At 41.8% G+C, this 25,935-nt stretch overlaps 1 protein-coding gene across 1 annotated transcript in view; it reads right to left on the bottom strand.

The window, feature by feature from the left end:
- The window catches only part of LUZP2 (leucine zipper protein 2), a 786,744-nt gene that overhangs the window by 694,231 nt on the left and 66,578 nt on the right, over positions 1–25,935 (bottom strand). The gene's annotated exons all lie outside the window — the stretch shown is intronic.

Below are 25,935 nucleotides of genomic sequence, written 5' to 3' on the forward strand. Positions count from 1 at the left end.
ATGCATTGCACTTGCAATCTGCAGTGGGTGACAGTGTAAACTTTAGACACTCCAAAAGCAAGTTGTAAATGCAGTGCATTTGCCAGCACCGGATCACCTGGTGCAGTAGTATCAGGTGATCCAATTTTTGTGCATGCACTACTTTTGGTGCATTTTCCCCAAGTGAATGAGGTGAAGCATTGCTGATTTCTATAACCCAATCATATGTAAGAAAAAAGTTCTATTTTTGTTCTCTTGCGCATTATTGGATATTTTTTGCAAAGTGAAATTTCACCACATTAACTAATTCCCTCCAGCCTTACTTTTTAGTTCTGCAGAATTATAAAGGCATTTCAGCTGTGCTAAAAATGTTTATTCTGATTTCACCACACACAGTGGGCTTCTCACAGTGTGCATTAGAATCTGCAGTAGTTTGATAGAGCCGAGCTCATTTTCTAGCTGAAGGACATCCAGCATCATCTTTCCTCCCATGCCTTACCATTCCTGACTCAACTTTGCTTCAAATTATTCTTCCCTCTTCTAGTGATGTAGTTTTATTTGTTGGGTTTCAGTTCTTTCAAACATGTAGATTTTGCATCAAATGTGTGTTGGCAGGTGCAGTTGGTTTGACTGCCACTAGGCTCTGTTGCCATTATAGTATGGTAAGGGGAAAGTTGTAATCAGGTGTTAGCTCCCTTTTTAGAGAAATCCCTTCTTTAATGACGTAGTGGGTGGAGTTAGTGCCCATAATAATGCCAGCTGTCACTGGAGCCTGAGAGAGTCTGGGGCAGGGGAGGACTGACCATTTGGAAACTCGGGCACTGCCCGAGGGCCCGGGGTCAGTAGGGGGCCCCATGAGATGCCCCTGGTACCTTTTTCACAGGCTATTTTGAGTTTGGGCGAGTTCTTGTATGTGAGTGATGGTGGAAACCTGGGAATAAAACTGTCATCTAGGAGCATGCCCGAATAGGCAAAGCTATAGAAGAAATATTGGAAAGAGACCGGTATACTAATGGAAGCACCTTGTCCCCCAGACGCTCAGTTGTGGGTCCTGTGACTCTGTGATGGAAGCCTATTGCTGTGGACTTTGTATACATACATGGGATAGGGGATCCCAACTTTGTGGTGCTCCCAACAAGGAGAAGAATGAAGGAGAGGGAAGATGGTTTAATGAAAACATGTTTACTTGTGCTTCGCACTGAAATGACTCCTACAAAATGTTGAACCTCCACACCAACAATTCTGATAGTATGTCAAAGGAGAAATGTCACAGGAAGTTATGTGAAGATGTGAAGTTGCAGTAAAGTGCTGAAAGTGTATGGACATTTCTTTATTACAAGTGTAGGCCTCAGACTGGGAATATGTAAGCGGTCCTCTGGCCAGGAGACATGTGTCCAATATGGTGGCTACAAAGGCAGGGGAGTAGGTGGTCTATCCAAGAAGAAGGATGAGGCCGACACAGTTGGAACCAACATCTGCTCAATCAAAAGCCCCCACTTACATGTGGGTGTTACTTAAGATGGTTTGCATGCAAATTTGGTCTTTAGGATTGCCTAGCCCTGCAGACTGACACCCACCCATCAAGAAATTTTTATATTTGCTTAACTCCTCCCAAGAGCCAGCCCACTGCTTACACCAGGACTAAGAGCTCTTAAGAGGAGTACCCAGGCAAGGTGCTGTGATGTTTTCAGGCAGCTATAGACAGCAACCTGCTGGTCCTTCTCAACCAGCCATGATCTGCCTTCATTACATAGAGATGTCACTGTGCCTAAAACAATATGAAAACAGAAAGTATTGGATAGCTTGCTCTAAGTGCCAAGATCCCTGCACCGGTGATCCACAACTCATGTGGCTGCCAGTGTCTGGAACACTCATCCAGAAGCCATGTGTATAGAGAATGTGGAGACACCGCAAACCGAGAAGCCGGATCTTAGATAGGAGTGAACAGCTACTTCAGCCCAAGCTCTTCCCAGGCCACGGCCACTGATGCGTTTCACCCTGCCCTCGGGGTTTAGTCATAGAAGTCAGACCTCTATGACTAAGCCCCAAGGACAGGGTGAAACACATCAGGGGGCTTGGCCTGGGAGGAGCCTGGGCTAAAAGGACTCTTCACTCCAATCTATGATTGGGCTACTCTGTGTGCGGCGTCTCCACATTCTCTATACACCTGAAAACAGAAAGGTTTTATTTAAAAATGTCATCAGCATGTTGATGGGAAGAGAGAAAACAGGGAATACAAGATACAAGCAAAGTAAACTTCTGCCAACAGATAAAGCGAATCCTGGATTTGGTCCATCCTTAATCCTAACTTGGCCAGTAGCACATACTCATGCTGTGATAATAAAGCATCAAATTTGGTCGTACAATTCACACCGTTCAGGAAAACTCTGTGCCTGTCTTCTCCTTGTCCCAGGATTGCACTGACCATTTTTGTACACTTTTTTACTTTTCTTTTTTTTTTTTACAATTTTTAGTATTTCCTACAAATAAAGTTTGCACAACTTAGTACAAGAATGAAGCCATCTGTTATGAAATGTAAAACAGCTGCTGTCTGATTATGCCTTGCTTCACTGAAGCCAAATTATTAAACTTGCAAGCCGTAAATAGTTTTTTCTAATTAAAATAATGCTTGGTTACTTAGATTTTACACAGAGATTGTGCCCATTTTTGTGGCAACCGGAAAATTATTACAGAGCTGTAATATTCAAGATCCGTGCTAATATAATTGCAAAGCATTAATTATCTGGCCTGGATTGAAGATTCATTTCTAAAGACTGGTAAGAGCTTGAAACTGCATTAGAGATACTTTAACAGCAATGGGAAAATTGTGTTTCTCAGCTATTCAGTATGAACTGGAAAAAGCTTTAGTGTAACAACAGGGCAAGAAGAGGCACTAAAAGTGGCTGTAAACCTCAGACATGAAAAATGAACAAAGCATATCCCTCTATAGTGTGTGCTTGTCTCAATCCAGAGCAATAAGTGTCATTTCTGTCTACTGCCACGTTCCTCTGCTATCTGCATGAGTGACTTCTGACAAGTTTTCTTGACACCAAAAGAAAGAAGGTAACGGCAGGGATCTCCACCACATGGCCTGTGACTGACAACCTCAGCTCTGTTCCTGTGAGCTGTGTGTAGGATAATGTATCCCTTCCCTCCAATCAGCTCTCAGAACCCCCCCCCAAGCTCTGCAGAGTAATTTCAGCTCTCCGCTCCCTTTTTTCTGAACTCTTAGACAAGCTTTATAAAGTCTGACATTCTGCACTTTGAATGGCTATAGAGAATATTGCAGATAAATAGGTACAACTTAGACTGATATGAATGTACAATATATATGTAAATTGCTCCTTAAACTGACATTGCTATATAAGTACCTGTAATAAATAATAAAAAATAAACATAGGAAGATTTGTTTCATTGTGTATCATTTGAGGCTTGTCGGTTCATTGGGTATAAACGAGGGTTTACAACCATTTTAAAGTAACAATAAAGTCTAGTCACATAAAATGTATTCAAGTATGTATTCTTAAAGTGTAACTATAGCAGGGGCGGATTGACCATTTGGAAACTCGGGAACTGCCCGAGGGCCCGGGGTCAGTGTGGGGCCCCATGAGATGCCCTTAGTACCCTTTTCATAGGCTTTTTTGAGTTTGGGCAAGGACACAGGGGCCCCATGATCCCCTATTGCCCGGGGGCCCATTGAGCTGTCAGTCCGCCTATGAACTATAGGCAAAATGTTTTTATAATTTTGGATAGAATAAGAGAAGCTTATAACCCCAGTTAGTTTTTTTTTTATCATCTGTGCGCCATTGGGGAGAATTCCCTTCACTTCCTATCCCATAGACAAAATAGGAAGTGAGAGGAAATCCCTCCAAAGGGACGGAATCCCTGGTTGTTACCAGACTCGATAGAGTTAGTGTCCCCATTTGAAGATTTCCCCTCCATTACTGCTCTGGGGACAACCCAAAATTTGGGATTTTCTTTCAGCTTCAGGCCTCATTTACATTGCATGATTTGGAAACCTGGGCAGAATCTCCACGATTCTACCTATGATTCCAAATCACGGCAAAACACGCAATGAGCATTAAGACTAATGGCACCCCAAATGTGGTGCAATTCAAATGTGATTGTTGCGCAGCAATTGCAGCAAAATGCAAGTTTAAAAATTGTGTGAAGCTTGTTGCCCAAAAGGGAGCTGGAGCTTCTTTTGGGCGACAAACACGTATAGGGCAGCTTATTGACGTGAATAGGCTGCCCTATGCCTGACAAGCTAATGTGTATGTATGAATGTGTAGTATGTGTATCTATGAATGTGTAGTATGTGTATCTATGAATGTGTAGTATGTGTATCTATGAATGTGTAGTATGTGTATGTATGAATGTGTAGTATGTGTATGTATGAATGTGCAGTATGTGAATGTATTAATGTGTAGTATGTGTATCTATGAATGTGTAGTATGTGTATGTATAAATGTGTAGTAAGTGTATCTATGAATGTGTAGTATGTGTATGTATGAATGTGTAGTATGTGTATGTATGAATGTGTAGTATGTGTATCTATGAATGTGTAGTATGTGTATGTATGAATGTGCAGTATGTGTATCTATGAATGTGTAGTATGTGTATGTATGAATGTGTAGTATGTGTATCTATGAATGTGTAGTATGTGTATGTATGAATGTGCAGTATGTGTATCTATGAATGTGTAGTATGTGTATGTATGAATGAGTAGTATGTGTATGTATGAATGTGTAGTATGTGTATGTATGAATGTGCAGTATGTGTATCTATGAATGTGTAGTATGTGTATGTATGAATGTGTAGTATGTGTATCTATGAATGTGTAGTATGTGTATCTATGAATGTGTAGTATGTGTATCTATGAATGTGTAGTATGTGTATCTATGAATGTGTAGTATGTGTATCTATGAATGTGTAGTATGTGTATGTATGAATGTGTAGTATGTGTATGTATGAATGTGCAGTATGTGAATGTATTAATGTGTAGTATGTGTATCTATGAATGTGTAGTATGTGTATGTATAAATGTGTAGTAAGTGTATCTATGAATGTGTAGTATGTGTATGTATGAATGTGTAGTATGTGTATGTATGAATGTGTAGTATGTGTATCTATGAATGTGTAGTATGTGTATGTATGAATGTGCAGTATGTGTATCTATGAATGTGTAGTATGTGTATGTATGAATGTGTAGTATGTGTATCTATGAATGTGTAGTATGTGTATGTATGAATGTGCAGTATGTGTATCTATGAATGTGTAGTATGTGTATGTATGAATGAGTAGTATGTGTATGTATGAATGTGTAGTATGTGTATGTATGAATGTGCAGTATGTGTATCTATGAATGTGTAGTATGTGTATGTATGAATGTGTAGTATGTGTATCTATGAATGTGTAGTATGTGTATGTATGAATGTGCAGTATGTGTATCTATGAATGTGTAGTATGTGTATCTATGAATGTGTAGTATGTGTATCTATGAATGTGAGTTAGGGACCTTAGATTGTACGCCCCTTGTGGGTTAGGGACTGATGTGCATGTACAATATATATGTAAAGCGCGGCGTAAATTGACAGTGCTATATAAGTACCTGAAATAAATAAATGATAACAGTAACAGGATAAACAGAGAGGAAGAATCTTCCTAACCGGGATAAAGACAGAAATAAAAACCTTAATCTCTCACCACTCTATCCAAAACTAAAAAAAGTTTTACCTTTAGTTATTATTTAAATCAGAAAAGTCCCTTCTTTTGCTCTCAGCCTTTTTTTCCTTTTTTGCTACTATAATGTGACTTCCTTTTAGAAGGTGGCTACTTTTATTCTCCATGTGGGAACATAGCCACCCTCTCTCCCGGATTGAACATGGACTATGGCATGTGTAGTGTGCATAGAGCAGTGCTCATGACCTCGATTAATGGGCACTGCTCATTTCAAGTAAACAAAAGTGAAAGGGAGAGGTTTGGGAGCTCATGGAAGGAGCCAAAAAATACAGGAAGTAACAATTTAATTAAATATAGATGACAAGGCCGCTAGGTAGTGGATGTGTATGGATTCATTTTGGGAAATAAGAGAATTGTTTAGTTTCCGACATCCAGGAGTGTTGGATGGCTGTGTCCCCCAGTGTATGCACTCCAACCCAGGGGTGGACTGACAACTCATGGGGCCCCCAGGCAATAGGGGATCATGGGGCCCCTGTGTCCTTGCCCAAACTCAAAAAAGCCTATGAAAAAGGTACCAGGGGCATCTCATGGGGCCCCCTACTGACCCCAGGCCCTCGGGCAGTGCCCGAGTTTCCAAATGGTCAGTCTGCCGCTACTCCAACCCCTATGTCATTACAGGACACAGCAGTGATGTTGAAGAATGCGCCAGAAGATGGAGCCATGGCATTTAGTGGATGGAACCTGGAAGGGCAGGACACCTGACATGTTTTAATGTGCTTAAAGAGACATGGTCAGTACCAGGGGCGGACTGACAACTCATGGGGCCCCCGGGCAATAGGGGATCATGGGGCCCCTGTGTCTTTGCCCAAACTCAAAAAAGCCTATGAAAAAGGTACCAGGGGCATCTCATGGGGCCCCTACTGACCCCGGGCCCTTGGGCAGTGCCCGAGTTTCCAAATGGTCAGTCCGCCCCTGGTCAGTACCTGTATACAATGGTCCACTGATACTCATCTTGTCAGAGCTGCACTGCTGCTCCTTATATTTCTTTAAAGTGTTACTAAACCCACAACAGTAAAATCAGTCTGTATATGCAGTAAACTGTGCTTAATATACTCACTGTGGAACCTAAGGGGTTAATCCTCTGCATTGCGTAAAAAGGCAGTTTGATCCCATCTTCTCTGATCATCCCCTTCTTCTACTGTCCCCAATCCATCTGCTGATAGAAAAGAGCCTTGGGGGCAAGCTGCACATGATCAGTTTGGTGTGTATTGCTAGATAGTTAGTTTTTTTCTTGGGGGAGTGCATGTGATCAGCACAGGGCCAATCGGCACTGTCCAGACAGAAGGTCAGGGGTTATGCAGCCTCACGGAGAGAATGAAAAATCCTTCTGAAATTTTTGGGGGCAGCCCCATGATAAATAGGTAGCCTTGTACAATGAAAGAGTTAGTGTTACTAAACCCACAACAGTAAAATCAGTCTGTATATTCAGTAAAGTATGTTTGTTATACTCACTGTGGAACCTAAGGGGTTAATCCTCTACATTGTGTTCCTTTCCTCTCTCTCCCTACCCTTTTTCAAGTGATCACCTCTTATCTCCAGACTGAACTGTAGGCATGCCATGTGCATGCTCAGTTTGGTGTGTATTGCTAGAGCGTTTTTTTTTCTTGGGAGAGTGCATGTGACTAGCACCAGTTTAAAGGCCAAATATATATATATATATATATATATATATATATATATATTTGGCCTTTAAACTGATGGAGACGTCTTCCAAAATGTCTTTTATATCTGCCAGGAGTTCAGCTTTAAAGTGTTATTAACCCCAAATAATAAAAAAAATACCATCACATAGCAATACTTACTTCCAAGCTGCTTTGATATCCGTTGTGAATTCAGCACAGGTTCATTTTTTTCCCTTTGCTACCATTACTTCCCTTTTTTGAGAGGTAGATTAAACAATTTAAAAGAAAAAGAATGCAATGATTAAGGATAGCAAAATAATTTATATGGAAAGGCATTTTAATAAATGCAGGTTTAATTTTACAGATTTTTTGGTTTATAAAGAATTCACAAAGCCCAGTGAAAAATATATTGTATATTTGTTTTTTGTGAATGGGGCATAAAATGAATTTAAATAGTCTATAATCTGTGCTCGTCTAATATAAATTGATTTTAAATAAAAAATATTTAATTTGGCCACTAAGTGGAGATAAGTATTATAGGAAATTCCTATGATACTTGGTTCCATCTAGTGGCCATAGGAGGTATTTTTCTGTTTAAAAATCAATTTTTTGCAATCAAACATTACATGATGAAGTCTATTTACATCTTTTTTTTTTTTCCTCATTTGCCTAGAATGAATGTACATGTACTTTTAGTGGGTGAATGACTGTGAATTCTTTATAAATCAACCTCTTAGTGTGTGTAAAATGAGATGTTGTTATATGATATATATTAGCTTTAGAGAGGGTTTGAGTGTGGGGAGGGGTCCTAAATGTTGCCGAAATTAATTTCCATTTTTGCAGTAAATTACCCCCCCCCCTCCACATGCACGTTATATTGCCCATAACATTGGCTATAAGTGGCTGAGAAGCCTACTGAACCTTTGCTATGCATTGTTTAATATGCAGCAGATAATATAAGGAAAGCTAGTTCAGTATGACTTACATTTGCATTCTTAGCACTTGTAAACATAAGATGTATAGAGGAGTGTAAAACGGAAACAGAGAATTTCTCTGACCACAGGCACAACTCCGCTGTGACTCACCATGACTTAATATCTGAATCATGTCATTATCAGTAACTTTTAGTTTTCCTAACTTTTCTATTTAGATGGACTGCGGCATAGGAAATGAATAAGAGAACTCGTTTACCAATAACTCTTCAATACAAATCACTGTGCATTAACACTTGTAATATCTGGGTTCCTAGAAACACTGTTCTTGTCTTATAAATTGTTTCTGTGTATCTCTGTTTATTGAGCTGCTGCACAATATTGCCCAAAGCCTGACTGCTGAAATTAAAGTGCATTGAAAGTTCTGGAGAAATGAATGTGCTGTAAAGGATGATGTGCCTCCCCCCACTTTTTTATGAAGGACAAACAAAGTTCTTATCTCCTTCAACAAATGAAAGCTGAATTCCAGGGATTTCTTTTTTCATAGTTGCATTGGTTCAACTTGAACCAATGTAAGAATGCATGTTCCATACCTGGTCAGTCCTCGTGGAAGCAGAGAATTGCAGTAGTAGCCACTATGGTATGTTAAGCGCACTGATGTCGGACGAGGAGGCCTGGCTCACATTCTCTGCCCTAATTCATCCCAAAGTTGTTCTATCAGGTTGAAGTCAGGCCAGTCAAGTTCTTCCACCCCAAACTCACTAATCCATATCTTTATGGACCTTACTTTGTGCACTGGTGCACAGTCATGTTGGTACAGGAAGGGGCAAGATATGGAGAGGCAGCAGGCACAACCAAGAGCCAATGTGATGGCCACATCAAATCACTTGTAGCCAGAGGTGGACTGACCATTTGGAAACTTGGGCACTTCCCGAGGGCCTGGGGTCAGTAAGGGGCCCCATGAGATGCCCCTGGTACCTTTTTCATAGGCTTTTTTGAGTTTGGGCATGGACACAGGGGCCCCATGTTCCCCTATTGCCTAGGGGCCCCATGAGTTGTCAGTCCACCCCTGATTGTAGCACCACAAAAGAACCTGTTTCAGTATCTACACTATATTGCCAAAAGTGTTGGAACGCTTGCCTTTACACACACATGAAGTTTAATGGCATCCCAGTCTTAGTAGGGTTCAATATTGAGTTGGCCCATCTTTGCAGCTATAACAGCTTCAACTCTTCTGGGAAGGCTGTCCACAAGGTTTAAGAGTGTGTCTATGGGAATGTTTGTCCATTTTTTCAGAAGCACATTTGTGAGGTCAGGCACTGATTTCGGATAAGAAAACCTGGCTCACAGTCTCCGCTCTAATTCATCCCAAAGGTGTTCTATTGGGTTGAGGTCAGGACTCTGTGCAGGTCAGTCAAGTTCCTCCACCCCAAAATCGCTGATCCATGTCTTTCTGCACCTTGCTTTGTGCACTGGTGCGCAGTCATGTTGGAACAGGAAGGGGCCATCCCCAAACTTTTCCCACAAAGTTGGGAGCATTGTCCAAAATGTCTTGAAATGCTGATGCCTTAAGAGTTCCCTTCAGTGAAATTTAGGGGCCAAGCCCAACCCTTGAAAAACAACCCCACACCATAATCCCCCCTCCACCAAACTTTACACTTGGCACAATGCAGTCAGGCAAGTATCGTTGTCCTGGCAACTGCCAAACCCAGACATGTCTATCAGATTGCCAGACAGAGAAGCATGATTTGTCACTCCAGAGAACATGTCTCCACTGCTCTAGAGTCCAGTGGCAGCATGCTTTATACCACTGCATCCGACGCATTGCATTGCACTTGGTGATGTAAGGCTTGGATGCAGCTGCTTGGCCATGGAAACCCATTCCATGAAGCCTTCTACTCACTGTTGTTGTGCTAATCTGAAGGCCACACGAAGTTTGGAGGTCTTTAGCTATTGACTCTGCAGACAGTTGGTGACTTCTGCACACTGTGCACTTCAACATGTGCTGACCCCACTCTGTCATGTTACGTGGCCTACCACTTCGTGGCTGAGTTGCTGTTGTTCCCAGTTGCGTCCATTTTACACAGGATCTCTCAACTCTAAAAAGCAGGGGGTGGAGAGCTGAAGTTACATCATTGAGGAGAGTGAAAAAGCTGATTGGATGGAAGGAACATACCCTCTTTCACACAGCACACAGGATCAAAGCTAAAGCTGTCAGTCATAGGCTATGTCCTCCCCATCACCATTTCTCTCTTTTTGTCAGGAAAACTCATCAGAAGTGACTCATGCTTATAGCAGAGGAACAAAGCAGCAGACAGAAATGTCACTTAGTGCTCTGGATTGAGATAAGTACACACTATAGAGGGATATGCTTTGTTCATATTTCATGTTTTGGGTTTACAATCACTTTAACCACTTCAAGTCTGGACACTTTCACCCACTTCCAGTCCAGGACAATTATCAGCTTTCAGCACTGTCGTACTTTCAATGACAATTTCGAGGTCATGCAACACTGTACTCAGATTATATTTTATTCAGGTTTTACACACATAGAGCTTTCTTTTGGTGGTATTTGATCACCACTGGGTTTTTTATTTTTTGCTATATAAATGAAAAAAATTTTTTTTTTTTAAAAAAACAAAACAAAACATTTTTTGCTTAGTTTTTGTTAAACAATTTTGCAAATAAATTAGCGTTCTTCATAAATTTAGGCCAAAATGTTTTCTGCTACATTTTTGGGGTAAAAATATAAAAAAAAAAAATTGTGTATTAGTCTGTGTTAAAGTGATGGAGTGTGATCAGGACGCTAGTATGGGGTATGGCGGTGATCAGGACACTGGTAAGGCATATGGGGTGATCAGAACTCTGGTATGGGCTATGGCGGTATCAGGTTGCTGGTATGGCATATGGGGTCATCAGAACGCTGATGTGGGGTATTGTGGTGATCAGGGTGCTGGTATGGGGCATGGTGGTGATTTGGGTGCTGGTATGGTATATGGGGTGATCAGAACTCTGGTATGGGGTAAGGCGGTGATCAAGATGCTGGTTTGGGGTATGACGGTGATCAAGGCACTGGTATGGTGTGTGGTGGTGATCATTGTGTTGATATGGTGTACGACGGTGATCAGGGTGCTGATATGGCCTATGGCAGTGATCAGGGTGCTGGTACGGTGTATGGTAGTGATCAGGATGATGGTATGGCATATGGTGGTGATCGTGGCGCTGGTATGGGATAGGGTAGTTATCAGGATGCTAGTATGATAGTGATCAGTACATTGATGCGGTGTATGCAGGGGCGGGCTGACCATTCGGAAACTCGGGCACTGCTTGAGGGCCCGGGGTCAGTGAGAGGCCCCCTCTGGTACCTTTCATAGGCTTTTTTGGGTGTGGTTTGAGTGTGGGCGAGGACACAGGGGCCCCATGATCCCCTATTGCCCGGGGGCCCCATGAGTTGTCAGTCCTCCCCTGGGTGTATGGCAGTGTTTTTTTTACCCTGGGACAAGTAACAGGGCTGGCTGCATTATTTATTAGGGACTACGCAAGGGCAGTGACCAGGGACACTGGGGCTGGCTGCCACTGCATTCCCTTGAGTGTACAAGCAGCCTGACAGGCTGTTGTACACTCACAGGCTGCAGCATCGCTTTCCTCTGCTCTCACAGAGAGAACAGAGAGAATGATCTTTACTTTCACTTAGTATGGTTTACTATATGATGGCTGTAATTGGACACAGCAATCACATGGTAAAATACCATGTGACCACCCAGACACAGCGGTAATGTAATCAGCTGTGTCCGGGTAAAATGCGGACCACCGGCTCCCGAGTGCATGCTTTGTGAGCAACACAGGAGCCTCCAATGTGGGCTGGTGTACAGGTAAGTGAGCCCACATTGGCTCTGAGGGTAAAAGCAGGTGGGTTTTTTTCCATGTCACCCTCAGAGTTTCAAAAGAACCCTCTGCCCTCTGTACAGCATTTTTAAAGTAATGGCAGTGCCATGCACTCCATGCCTATTTTAAAAATAGCTTGCTATTATTTTGCAAATTTGAAACAGAATTAATCAAACCCACACCACTATCATTGTTAACTGCTGCCAAAATGGAAAGCATTGCTTGATAATCCTCAAACACCTATACTTTTAGAAACAAATGATTCTGGACCTTAATTTCACAAAAAAAAATGGCACAGCCCAGCTATTAAAGTAGAAACCTCATTTATATGTACACGGCCTCCCATTGACAGGAAAACTGGCTATATCTTTTTAACATGTTGGAAATCGAACGCATTGCTGCTATTATCTTCCATCAGAGAGCAATTTAGCTAGATACAAGTTTTTTCCTTTTTTTTTTAATCCACTTTACTTGTTTGGGTTATAAAGCAACATGCAGAGTCGTTCACATCAATCTAATTGTTGGTTGTATTTTTAAGGATTAGTACTTATCTCTGGCTCACTGTTCCGTTGCATGGCAAAGCTCATATTATCGTACATTATTACCGCCACTGGAAGCAAGACAACAGATTGGCTTCAAGTCTTCTCGAAAGATTTGTTATCTGTTTGTTAGCTCATTAATGGCCAAAACAAATATCTGCACTAGTTATGCCAAGAACTGTCTAGCAAGTGACTTTTGGAACCCCAGCATAAGAAAATCTTTTAGAAAAAAAACTAATTAAATGACTTTATGAAGCCTCTTTAAAAGTATGTTCTTCAAAAGCTTGCTAAGCTATTATACCGCCTAAGTACTCAACGTAGCATGTTCTTTAATGTTCCAAGGACAAGATGAAACCATTTAAAGGTTTAGAGATATCATAAAAACTTATTGTACACACACACACACAGAAACAGAAATAAGAAATAAAACTGGTATTTTAACTAAAACTGTTAAGCAGAAAATATATTCTGGAGTCTTAGCTAACTACATATTGGTTATTGAATACTATTGCTCTGGAGACAGTTATGTGGGCCTTGCCATGCCCTTTCTTCAAGTATATGAGAACTCTCATCTTGTAAAACAACTAGGGTTGCACCAATGCTGTTTTGTTTTATCGGCGAGTACGAGTACTTACAGTGGGGATCGAAAGTTTGGGCACCCCAGCTAAAAATTTGTTTTAATGTGCATAAAGAAACCAAGGAAAGATGGAAAAATCTCCAAAAGGCATCAAATTACAGATTAGACATTCTTATAATATGTCAACAAAAGTTAGATTTATTTCCATCATTTACACTTTCAAAATAACAGAAAACAAAAAAATGGCGTCTGCAAAAGTTTGGGCACCCTGCAGAATTTATAGCATGCACTGCCCCCTTTGCCAAGCTGAGACCTGCCAGTGTCATGGATTGTTCTCAATCATCGTCTGGGAAGACCAGGTGATGTCAATCTCAAAGGTTTTAAATGCCCAGACTCATCTGACCTCGCCCCAACAATCAGCACCATGGGTTCTTCTAAGCAGTTGTCTAGAAAACTGAAACTGAAAATAGTTGACGCTCACAAAGCTAGAGAAGGCTATAAGAAGATAACAAAGAGTTTTCAGATGTCAATATCCTCTGTTCGGAATGTAATTAAGAAATGGCAGTCATCAGGAACAGTGGAAGTTAAAGCAAGATCTGGAAGACCAAGAAAAATATCAGACAGTACTGCTCGCAGGATTGTGAGAAAAACAATTCAAAACCCACGTTTGACTGCACGATCCCTCCAGAAAGATCTGGCAGACACTGGAGTTGTGGTACACTATTCCACTATAAAGAGATACTTGTACAAATATGGTCTTCATGGAAGAGTCATCAGAAGAAAACCTCTTCTACGTCCTCACCACAAAAATCATCGTTTGAACTTTGCAAATGAACATATAGACAAGCCTGATGCATTTTGGAAACAAATTCTGTGGACCGATGAGGTTAAAATTGAACTTTTTGGCCAGAATGAGCAAAGGTACGTTTGGAGAAGAAGGGGCACAGAATTTAATGAAAAGAACCTCTGTCCAACTGTTAAGCTTGGGGTTGGATCAATCATGCTTTGGGGTTGTGTTGCAGCCAGTGGCACAGGGAACATCTCACGAGTAGAAGGAAAAATGGATTCAATAAAATTTCAACAAATTTTGGATGGTAACTTGATGCCATCTGTGAAAAAGCTGAAGTTAAAGAGAGGATGGCTTCTACAAATGGATAATGATCCTAAACACACCTCGAAATCCATGGGGGATTACATCAAGAGGAGTAAACTGAAGGTTTTGCCATGGCCTTCACAATCTCCTGACCTCAACATAATTGAAAATCTATGGATAGACCTTAAAAGAACAGTGCGTGACAGACAGGCCAGAAATCTCAAAGAACTGGAAGACTTTTGTAAGGAAGAATGGGCAAAGATACCTCAAACAAGAATTGAAAGACTCTTGGCTGGCTACAAAAAGCATTTACAAGCTATGATACTTGCCAAAGGGGGCAGTACAAGATATTAACTCTGCAGGGTGCCCAAACTTTTGCAGACGCCATTTTTTTGTTTTCTGTTATTTTGATGCCTTTTGGAGATTTTTCCATCTTTCCTTGGCTTCTTTATGCACATTAATACAAATTTTTAGATGGGGTACCCAAACTTTCGATCCCCACTGTATATGTGCTCAAGTACTCCCTGATACCAACTACTGGTACCCTTGTGGTGTGATTTGAGCCCATACAAAATGAATGCCTTAAATCGCACTGCAAATCGCACCACACCTGCAGGGCAACCGCATCTTATTTGGAAAGGAATCACACCATATTCCTGTACCAATCACAAGCGATTCTTTGCAGTGCAATTTGAGCATATTCAACTTGTAAGGGCTCAAAACACATCACAAATATATAGGTTTCAGGTATTGCAACATTTGCATGAGTATGAATACTGAAATCAATATTGGTGCAACCCTATAAACAATCCATTCAGTTTGAAATAGGAATGAAACACAAAATATATATAAATATATATAAACTGCTCCAAAAAAAATCAAAGGAACACTTTTTAATCAGAGTATAGCATCAAGTTAATTAAACTCCTGGGTTATTGATCTGGTCAGTTAAGTAGCAGAGGGGATTGTTAATCAGTTTCTGCTGCTTTGCTGTTAATAAAATTGACAACAGGTAAACTAGATGGGCAACAATGAGATGATCCCCAAAACAGGAATGGTCTTACAGGTGGAGGCCACTGACATTTTTTTCCCTACTCATCTTTTCTGACTGTTTTTCACTAGTTTTGCATTTGGCTAGGGTCAGTGTCACTACTGGACCCTAGAGAGGTTACACAGGCAGTCCAACTCCTCCAGGATGGCGCATCATTATGTGCCATTGCCAGAAGGTTTGCTGTGTCTCCCAGCACAGTCTTACGAGCATGGAGGAGATTGCAGGGGACTGGCAGTTACTCTAGGAGAGCTAGACAGGGCCGAGGAATATCCTTAACCCATCAGCAGGACCGGTATCTGCTCCTTTACGCAAGGAGGAACAGGATGAGCAGTGCCAGAGCCCTACAAAATGACCTCCAGCAGGCCACTGGTGTGAATGTCTCTGACCAAACAATCAGAAACTAGTGGGCCCTGTGCTCACTGCTCGGCACCATAGAGCTCAATTGGCATTTGCCATTGAACACCAGAATTGGCAGGTCTGCCACTGGCACCCTGTGCTTTTCACAGATGAGAGCATGTTCATCCTGAGCACATGTGACAGACGTGAAAGGGCCGTGGAAAACGTTATGCTGTCTGTAACATCGTTCAGCATGACTGTTCTGGTGGTGGGTCAGTGATGGTCTAGGAAGGCATATCCATGGAGGGACACACAGACCTCTACAGGCTAGACAATGGTACCCTGCCTGCCATTAGGTATCAGTATGAAATCCTTGGTCCCATTGTCAGACCTTACGCTGGTGCAGTGGGTCCTGGGTTCCTCCTGGTGCACAACAATGCCCCTCCTCATGTGGTGAGAGTATGTAGGCAGTTCCTTGGAGGATGACGGAATTGATTGAATGGGTCCCTTGCTCGCCTGACCTAAATCCAATAGAACACCTCTGGGATATTATGTTTCGGTGCATCTGAAGCCGCCAGGTTGCACCTCAGACTGTCCAGGAGCTCAGTGATGCCCTGGTCCAGATCTGGGAGGAAATACCCCAGGAAACCATCCGTCGTCTCATTAGGAGCATGCCGCGATGTTGTCAGTCATGCATACATACACATGGGGGCCATACAAACTGCTAAGTACCATTTTGAGTTGCTGCAATTAAATTTCAGTAAAATGGACTAGCCTGCTGCATAATTTTTTCACTTTGATTTTCGGGGTGTCTTTGAATTCAATCCTCTGTAGGTTGAAAATTTTCATTTCCATCAAACAATGGGGCATGCTTACATTTCTAACACATTACCCAGTCCATATCAGTATAGATATCTAGCATGATATTTTTCTCCATTGTTTTCAAAGTGTTCCTTTAATTTTTTTGAGCATTGTATATTTATATATAAAATTATAAATCCTTTTTTTTCTTTTTTATAAGTGATCCCACACAGGTTCGGGACAAGGGCTGGGAAGGAGGGGAGGCTGCCCTGGGCACACTGGTTTACTGTAGGGATGGGGGCCCCAATATAGCGGTCTCATTTTGATACCAAGCTGACAGGAGAAGTGATAGCAGCATCAGTACTTCAGTATTCCAGTGCTGGAAGCAGCCAGGAGAGAGCAGGAAGGAGGTACAAGTTGTTTTCTTTCCCCCTTTCTCCTCCTGCCAGAGCAACACTTCTGTATTAAGAAGCGGGCATCTGTGTGTATACAGGAATACGGGATCATTGCAATGGCAGGAAGAAGGGGGAGAGAGAATACAACCTGCACCTCCTCCCTGCTCTCTCCTGGCCGCTTCCAGCACTAGGCTGATAGGGGTAGTGATGCTGCTGTCATTAATAATGAAGGGATCGCAATTTGGCATCTTTGCACTGGGTGCTGGATGACCTTGTCCCGGCACTAATCACATAATCTCTTTTCTCAGCTACTTAGATAGCTGGGGGTGGAGACACAGCAATGCACTGATCTTCCCAATCTATGGCTGTGCAGGAGGATATGTGTGCAAAAGTCTGATTATTGAAAGACGACAGGCAGACTGCAGTCCCAGGACAGCCAAAAAGACTTACCATGCTGGGATGAATGTGCTTCTATGCCTAGCATGGTCAGTTTGAAATAGGAGAGCAGGAAGATTGACAGGAACACCAGGGATTTCACACAAAGGAAGCAATACAAAGAGAACTGGATACTTTTTTACATAAGTACATGGTACATAAGAACAATCTGGAAAAAAAAATGGAATATGAAATGTTAGGGTAACATATTGACAGGTTGACTGCTAAGTTGGATATGTGTAACCACCAAAGCAGTCTTAGAAGGTTATTTAAAATTGGAGAGTGCAAAATCTGGTGCAGCTCTGCCTAGAAAGAAACCAGCTTCCATATTGGCAAAGCTCAACTGAACAAGCTGAGGTTAGAAGCTGATTGGCTACCATGCACAATTGCACCAGATTCTGAGTGCTCAGCTTTTAGTAAATCTACCCCTTTAGTGTTGTAATAAGAAAAGCTTCAGGATTCATTTTGCTTGAGGAAAGCATTGTTCTTATTGCATGAAATGCCTCAAATTTGACCTCAGGTTCTGTTGCTGTGCACACTTTTAGAAAAAGCAGCTAATCAATCACTTGAGAATGAAATTAGATATTTGAGGAAACATTTCTGGAAATTCATTACAGATCTGAAGATGCCACTTCTACTACCACTTCTTCAGCACTTCCGTAATTTCTGCATATTTCATCATCTGATTGTGAATTACAGTATATACAAGATATCCCGCATATTGGCTCAAGGTAAATAAAATTATACTAGAAAACTTATGTTTTTCGGTACTATGCACATTTTGTAACAAAAGAAACCTAAAAAAATTGAAGGCTGCCATTGCATAGTTTTCATTTAGGCAGCTATCATTTTTAGGAATTCAGCAATGGCAGTTCCATTGTTTCTTTTAGAAAATGTTAACTTCAGAATGTAACATTAATCTGTACATCTGTGTGTGATGAATTCGCTGGGTCAAATGAAGAAGCTTTAGTTAGTGCTTTGCACAGAGAAGTCCCGATCCTTCTCTTCTTTGGCTCCCCACTGTCACTCCTGGCTCCTTCCCCACACCGAGTGCCCCAATAACAAATCACTTGCTGTGGGGGCACTCATGTATGCTCACTTCTAAGCTGACTCTGTGGGGTTTATTTACTAAAGCTGGAGAGTCCAAAATCAGACTCCCTTCTGCATAGAAACCAATCAGCTTCCAGGTTTCATTGCCAAAGCTTCATTGAACAAGCTGAGGTTAGAAGCTGATTGGTTTCTATGCAGAAGGGAGTCTGATTTTGGACTCTCCAGCTTTAGTAAATAAACCCCTGTGTGTCCACAGACACACAGAACATGGCTTGGCTCTGCCCACTCCCTCCTGACTGGCTGTGATTGGCAATGGCACCCACAGCTGCGTCTGAGCCAATGAGAAGATAGAGATCAGAGAGAGCCTCTGCTCTCATGCACATCGCTGGATTGAGATCAGGCTAAGGTAAGTATAGGGTGGACCGGGGGGGGGGGGGGGGGGGAAGCTGCATGCAGAAGGTTCTTTAACTTCCTGCAGAGAATGCTTTAAATTGTTACTAAACTCAGGACCCTGCGTTCACTCTATCTGGTCTCCCACAGTACACACTACGTAGAAATGCAATTATTTTAGTAGATGCAAACTGCTAAATACCTTTTCTCATCAGCAGTTAGAGCAGTCTTCTGACTTCTATCAGTGTCCAGCAGAGCACTGGTTAAACCTTGTAGGAGTTTTCTTTCTGCTTTAGGAGGATGTAAATCTCCTGACCTCTGTCTGGACAGTGCTGATTGGCTCTGTTCTGATCACATGCACTCTCCAAAGAAAACAAACAAACAAACTGAGCATGTGAAGAGTGGTTCCACACAATATGTATTATCAGGAGACAAGAGGGGGACATTGGAAGAAGGGGAGGATCAGAACAGTCAGGATCAAACAGCATTTTTACATAATGCAGAGGATTAACCTCTTAGCAGACCACTGGTTAAAGATAAGAGGATGATTTTTCATTCTCCCCTGTAAGGCTGAAGAACTCTTGACCCTCTGTCTGGACAGCACTGATTGGCCCTGTACTGATCACATGCACTCTCCCAAGAAAAAAAAACTCTAGCAATACACACCAAACTAAGCATGTGCAGCTTTTCCCCAAGGCTCTGTTCTATCAACAGATGGATTGGGGACAGTAGAAGAAGAGGAGGATCAAAGAAAACAGAATCAAACATCCTTTTTACACAATGCAGAGGATTAACCCCTTAGGTTCCACAGTGAGTATAACAAGCATGCTTTACTGCATTTACAGACTGATTTTATTGTTGTGGGTTTAGTAACGCAGAAAAATACTTGAGGTTTTGGTCCATGGGCCTTCCATTACTTTCTAAGGCTGGAGATCCTTATTAGATTCTTCTCACACCTCTGATCTAAGCACCATTTACCAGATGAAGTAGCTGAACTCAGATATACATTTAAAAAACACAAATTAATGTAGCTCTGTAATTATTCATACACCATTAAATGTATTTATTTTTTTACATTCTAAATGCAAGCAGTCTAAGTTTCCGAATTTGACCTGATATCAGCCTATTGCAGTGTATGTACAACAGAGCTGGAGTGTGAGAGGAAGAAGCAGCACGATCAGCCAATCAGGTCATGTGCTAGCAAGGAGCATTGCTTAGACATGTTTTTTTTGCTAATAGAAAAGTATGACAGTTCTATTCATGTAGTGCAACTTTGATGCATCTTTACACTCTCTGGCATTCAGGTAGCATCAGAGTCGGACTACATGATCAGAACTGTCACACTTGTCTATTAACAAAAGAAAAAAACGCATAAAAATGCAACACTTGCATTTTTGGTGCAGGTCCATTGAAGTCTTATACACACAAAATTCAGTCTGCTGTGGGAAAAAAAAGTCCCTAACCCTTTCCAAAAAAATGTACCAGCTCAAAATGCATAGACGTGAATTAGATTAACCCCTTTACGTTGGCCGCACACAAATGTGCGGCGTCTCGGCGACTGGGCCTAGACGCCGAGCGGCCGCACATTTGCGTTCATGTAAGAAAACCATATGTGCTGAGAGCGCCTCCCTGCGCGCTCCCAGCACACGTGTCTGGTACTCACGGAAAGGTCCCAGTCTGCTCTTTCTATCGGACCTTTCCTGATCATGTGACTGCCGTGACAACGCATCTGTCAAGGTCCTACCTTTTCCGAGAGGTTATGCTGCTCCATGTGCTGGTATCCATCTTGGATTTCTGCAGAGCATGGTGGGAGTCTTTTATGCTTTCAGGCCTCTGCGGTCCATCCCCCAGAGGGGTGTGGTTGATCACATATAAGCCTGTTGTCCGTACGTGCCCTTTGCATTCGTGTCTTGTGTGTTTAGTGTGACTATAGCTCTGTTTATACTCTTGTGGCTCTCCTGGAAGCTGACTCGGCTTTTGACTGACCATTCTCTGCGGTTTCCATTGATCTGACCTTCCGTTGCTGAACCCGGCCTGTGACCTGTTATTCTTGTCTACCATTCTGTACCGTTTGTCCCGTTGTTATTGACCCGGCCTGCCCGACTACTCTTTGTTTATCTGGTCCCTACCAGCTACATGCCATTGGCGGCGGCCATTACCGCAGCTGGGGTGTCTCGGGGGCCGCGACCTGGTTCCTGGCTGCGTCAAGTCTGTCCCCACCATCAGGGGCCCTGGTGAAGGGCAGCCTGGGACTTAGACTCCGCGCCCTGAGGGTCTCCGGTCTGTGGGTGGTGGTTGTCGTCAGTCAGTGCGTGACCCTGTCCTGACAGCGTCACGGCAGTTACATGATCCCTAAACCACGCCCCACCCGCCCCGCCTCCCGGCGTCTGAAACTCTTAAAGGGCCGGGAGGCGCCGGCGGGAAGGGGTTAATTGGAAATCATATTAAATTGTAGTGCATTTCTGGAAACTGTAAAATGTGCTGAAATCCGAATAAGTGTGAACCTAGGTTTACTGTCCAGGCACCGGCTGGGGAGGGTCCATGACAGCCTGGGCTCAGAGAAAGTGGATTGATTACTGGTATCCATCAATCAACCTGGAAGAGTGAAGACATCTAGTGGCTAAAAAGAAATACTGCTGGATTGAAGGTAAAAATTGCAGCAAAAGCTGTTTTTATTTTCATTTTATCTTTTTTTATTTATTTTTCCTTGCCTAGAGTTCTGCTTTAATCGAACTAAACAGTTCACCAGTCGGTAAATCAGATACCTTCGAGAAGAATTCTTCTGACAGAGAGAAAAGTCTCGTTCAGACCAACCGTTCAGCTCGTCCCTAATTGCAGTGTTTTGTGGAATAGAATGCATTGAATGATTTGACTTGTTTCCTGGAGTTTGTCTTTAATAAAGTAGATGAATGAGTCATAACAATACAATGAACCGCAGAGTCATTCCTGACAAAATAAACACTAGTTATAACCGAGCTTTCAGAGGATGACAAATATCAATATATTTAAGTATCGTGTTACATTTCAATGCAGGTGGCAATGCAGTTCGTTAAACAAAACATTATATTGATATGGGTTTATACAATCTATGCTTGGTACTGCAGTGCTCCCTCATACTAATCTCACACCTTGTACATAAACCCATACACTGAGAATACAGAGCCACCTATCATTCTGTTGTGCTTTGTATGGAATTTGTTCATGATACCATGAAAAGAAAATAGATTCTTCACCAGGGGCAGACTGACAACTCATGGGGCCCCCGGGCAATAGTGGATCATGGGGCCCCTGTGTCCTTGCCCAAACTCAAAAAAGCCTATGAAAAAAGTACCAAGGGCATCTCACGGGGCCCCCTACTGACCCCGGGCCCTCGGGCAGTGCCCGAGTTTCCAAATGGTCAGTCTGCCCCTGTTCCTCACAGCCAGCAGCAATAAACTTCCCACCCCCCACCCCCAGCAAGAATAGATTCTCCCAGCAACAATGGACCCCCCCAACTAACGACCACTCCAACAACAATAGACCCCCTGCAGCAACAACAGACCTCCCAGTAGCCAGCATCGTAAGGCCTAGTTCACCCTGGCTTTGAAGGCAGGCGTTTGAGGGGCGTTTTTAACCACTTCAAATCTGGACACTTTTACCCCCTTCCCTCCAGGCCAATTTTCAGCTTTCAGTGCTATCACACTTTGAATGACAATTGCGCGGTCATGCAACACTGAACGCATATGAATTTTTTAGCATGTTTTTGAGACAGATAAAACTTTATTTTGGTGGTATTTATTCACCACTGGGATCTTTATTTTATTTATATAAATGAAAAAGTCCAAAAATTTTGAAAAAAAAGTTTTTTTGTTATAAAATTTTGCAAATAAATAATCTTTCTTTATAAATCTTGGCCAAAATTTATTCAGTTATATTTTTAGTAAAAAAAAAAAATAACCCAAATTAGTTTATAACCAAAAATTATAATTTTTCAAAATTTTATTTTTACATTTGTATTTTATTTTTTTACATTATTAATTATGTTTTTTTTTTTACATACTGTCACCCTAACAGTACAGTGTCACCATAGTGACACTGTACTACTTGTGGGGGGTGATGAAGATATTTTTTTTTACACTGATTGCTTTTACACCCATAAAGGCTGTAAAAGCAATAATTTCTCCTTCTCTCTGACTGCATTCTTGCAGCCATTGAGAAATACTGTGTGAGCTGTGATTGGTCACAGCTTGTCACACGGTACAAAGCTGTTGTGAATAGTCTTGTACCATGTGACCTCTGTGATCATTCACAGATTTCACACATAGTAAGCAATGATGTCAGAAGTGACATCTTGCTTACTACTATTCATGTGATCACTGATTGGTCAATCAGTGATCACATGATCGGGACCTCACACAGAGGTCCCGTACAACGATCGGTGTTCACTGGGAGCGTGCACAAGCAGGGAAGTGGGGAGGACATTTATAAACAGTTACCCGCCCCTGCACTGCTCCCATCTGGCTGTTTATATACATGGGCTGGACGGGAAGTGGTTAATGCTCCTCAAACACCTATGGAACTGATACTATGGGCACCACACAGTGCTGTTCACATTATCAAAACATGAAGCATTAGTGTCGTATCGCTTCAAAATTGAAGCCTCATGTCGAGTTAGGAGGAGTTGAAGCCTTTCAACACCTCCCATTCAAGTCTATGGTGATGCTCCTCAAATACTTTAGCAGGTGTTTGTGGGGCATTTGCAGTGCGGTTGCGGCGAGTTAATACCATTAGAGTTTATTATAGGCATTTCTTGTGCAGTTTTAATGCTTGTAAAATGCTTATAAAATGCCTCCAAACTGCACATAGGGCATTTGGAGAGCATTTTTAACGCTTGTAAATCGCCCATACTAAAGCTCATTAACGCCCTTCTAACGCCCATACTAAAGCTCATCAACACCCTTCTGACACCCATACTGACACTATAGGGGTGTTTTTGAAGAGTTAGAGAAAAGGAAACTGCAGTTCCCATCAATCATAGGGAATTGTAGTGAATGTGGGCGGGTAAACTAGTCCTGTGCATGTTGAATGTATCTGAGAGTCTCAGTCTGCCCACCACAGTACGTGGGACTGAATGACATCACTGCTTCCTGGAGAAAGAACCACAGAAGGGATGTCCCAAGACCAGTGACTGGGGGAATAGGAGGCCTAGCAGACACCAGTCTTACACACAGGAAACCAAAGAGAATTAATGAGTTGATTTGATTATGAATAGGATATTTCAGAGCAACTACTGAGTGAACCAGAAGGTGGATGATATATTCAGTGGAGGTAGGAAATCAGCAACAAGGATATGTAAAGAGGTTTTTACCTGGAGTTCTGCTTTAAGGATGAATTAGTCAGACATGCTGGTAGGTTAATTGTCTCCTGTCTAAATTGACCCTAATATGTGTATGTATGAATGTGAGTTAGGGACCATTTGGAAACTCGGGCATTGCCCGAGGGCCCAGGGTCAGTAGGGGGCCCCATGAGATGCCCCTGGTACCTTTTTCATAGGCTTTTTTGAGTTTCGGCAAGGACACAGGGGCCCCATGATCCCCTATTGCCCGGGGGCCCCATGAGTTGTCAGTCCGCCCCTGGTTAGGGACCTTAGATTGTACGCTGGGACCGATGTGAATGTGCAATATATTGATATAAAGTGCTGAGCAAATTGACAGCGCTATATCAGTACCTGTAATAAAGAAAATGAAATAGTCAGGGAGGGCTCTTTTTAAAGCTAAAAAAACTTTGATGTATATATAGTCCTTGATAGATAAAAAGGATATACTGTATATTCACTTTGTGTGCACCAAATGCCTATGCAAACCCAGATATCTTGCAAAACTAATGGTGACATCATTAAAGCGGTACTAAACCCAAAACCAAAACTGTAATATATTGCTGTTTACCAGCCACTAGATGTGGTGTCTGCATTAGTTTTCTTTTTTTTACTTTTTTCCCTCTTTTCTATACCTGGTGACCTTGTCAGTAACACACCTCCTGTACTAGGATGCCAATCTGAATGAAGGAGTACAGGGGACACCTTTTGACAGCAAGTGTTGTTACTCTGGGGGAAGGGGAGTGTTAAATGTACTAGCAAATTTTATTACACTAACAAACTGAAAGCAAATTCCAGCTCACAATTTATCAACAGCTTTTTTTTCATTTTGGGATAAACGTTTTACATAAATAAATAAAAGCTGATCATTGTAAGTCAGTGTTAAATGGTTTGCCAAAATGAAATGCTACATCTGCAGGGCAGCTTGTTCTGTTGAAAAACAACAGACTTACTGGCTGGATCACTAAGAGAAAATAAAGGGAAAAAAAGCCTAAAAAAGAAAGCAATGCAGCCATCACATCTTAGAATTGGTAAGCTGCAATATAATAAATGTTTGCTTTTGGGTTTAATACAGCTTTAAAACTCTATAAATGTGAGACGTGTGAATAATAAAACTTCTTTGTCCAGGCTGCAAGTCTATTGTCCTCCACGGTATATGATTGTTATCTCAGTTAAATACTACAAAAAAGTAACACGCTGTCAGGCTAATATACAACACTAACACTGAACAGTGCAATCAAGCAATCCAGAGTCTGAAAAGAACAAGACAAAAGAATATAACTGCATGATACCTGAGCTAGAGAGCCTTACTGTGCTGTCCTAGGATCTCCCCGTGTCTAATGATAAATACAGCCTTGCTTTCCATGAGATGTAGTTACTGGAGTCTCGTCACGCTCTGATCACAGAGATTTCCGATGTTCATAACAAAGAAAGATGATGTCATATGGGCAGTACAAGGGTGGATTTGATTTAAATCAAACTGATTTAAATCACAATTTAAATCACGATTTAAATCACTAGTCAGTAAGGCTTGATTTAAATCATAGTTTTCTACATAGACTAATTCTTGCTGGTATAACTTTAATATGCAAGTAGATGAAGATTTTTAGAATAACAACTTTTCATATTAGTTTTTTTATCCCCAGTTTAATAGGTTAATCATTCATATTTGGACAACTTTTCTTTTATACTTAGGAAGGAGAAAAATAATCATTACCTTAATAACAATTTAAATAGATTTATTCAACTGAAACA

Source organism: Staurois parvus, unplaced genomic scaffold (genome assembly GCF_062004578.1).
Source record: "Staurois parvus isolate SC_StPar_1 unplaced genomic scaffold, SC_StPar_1.0 ptg000818l, whole genome shotgun sequence".
In the NCBI taxonomy this organism is placed as follows: domain Eukaryota; kingdom Metazoa; phylum Chordata; class Amphibia; order Anura; family Ranidae; genus Staurois; species Staurois parvus.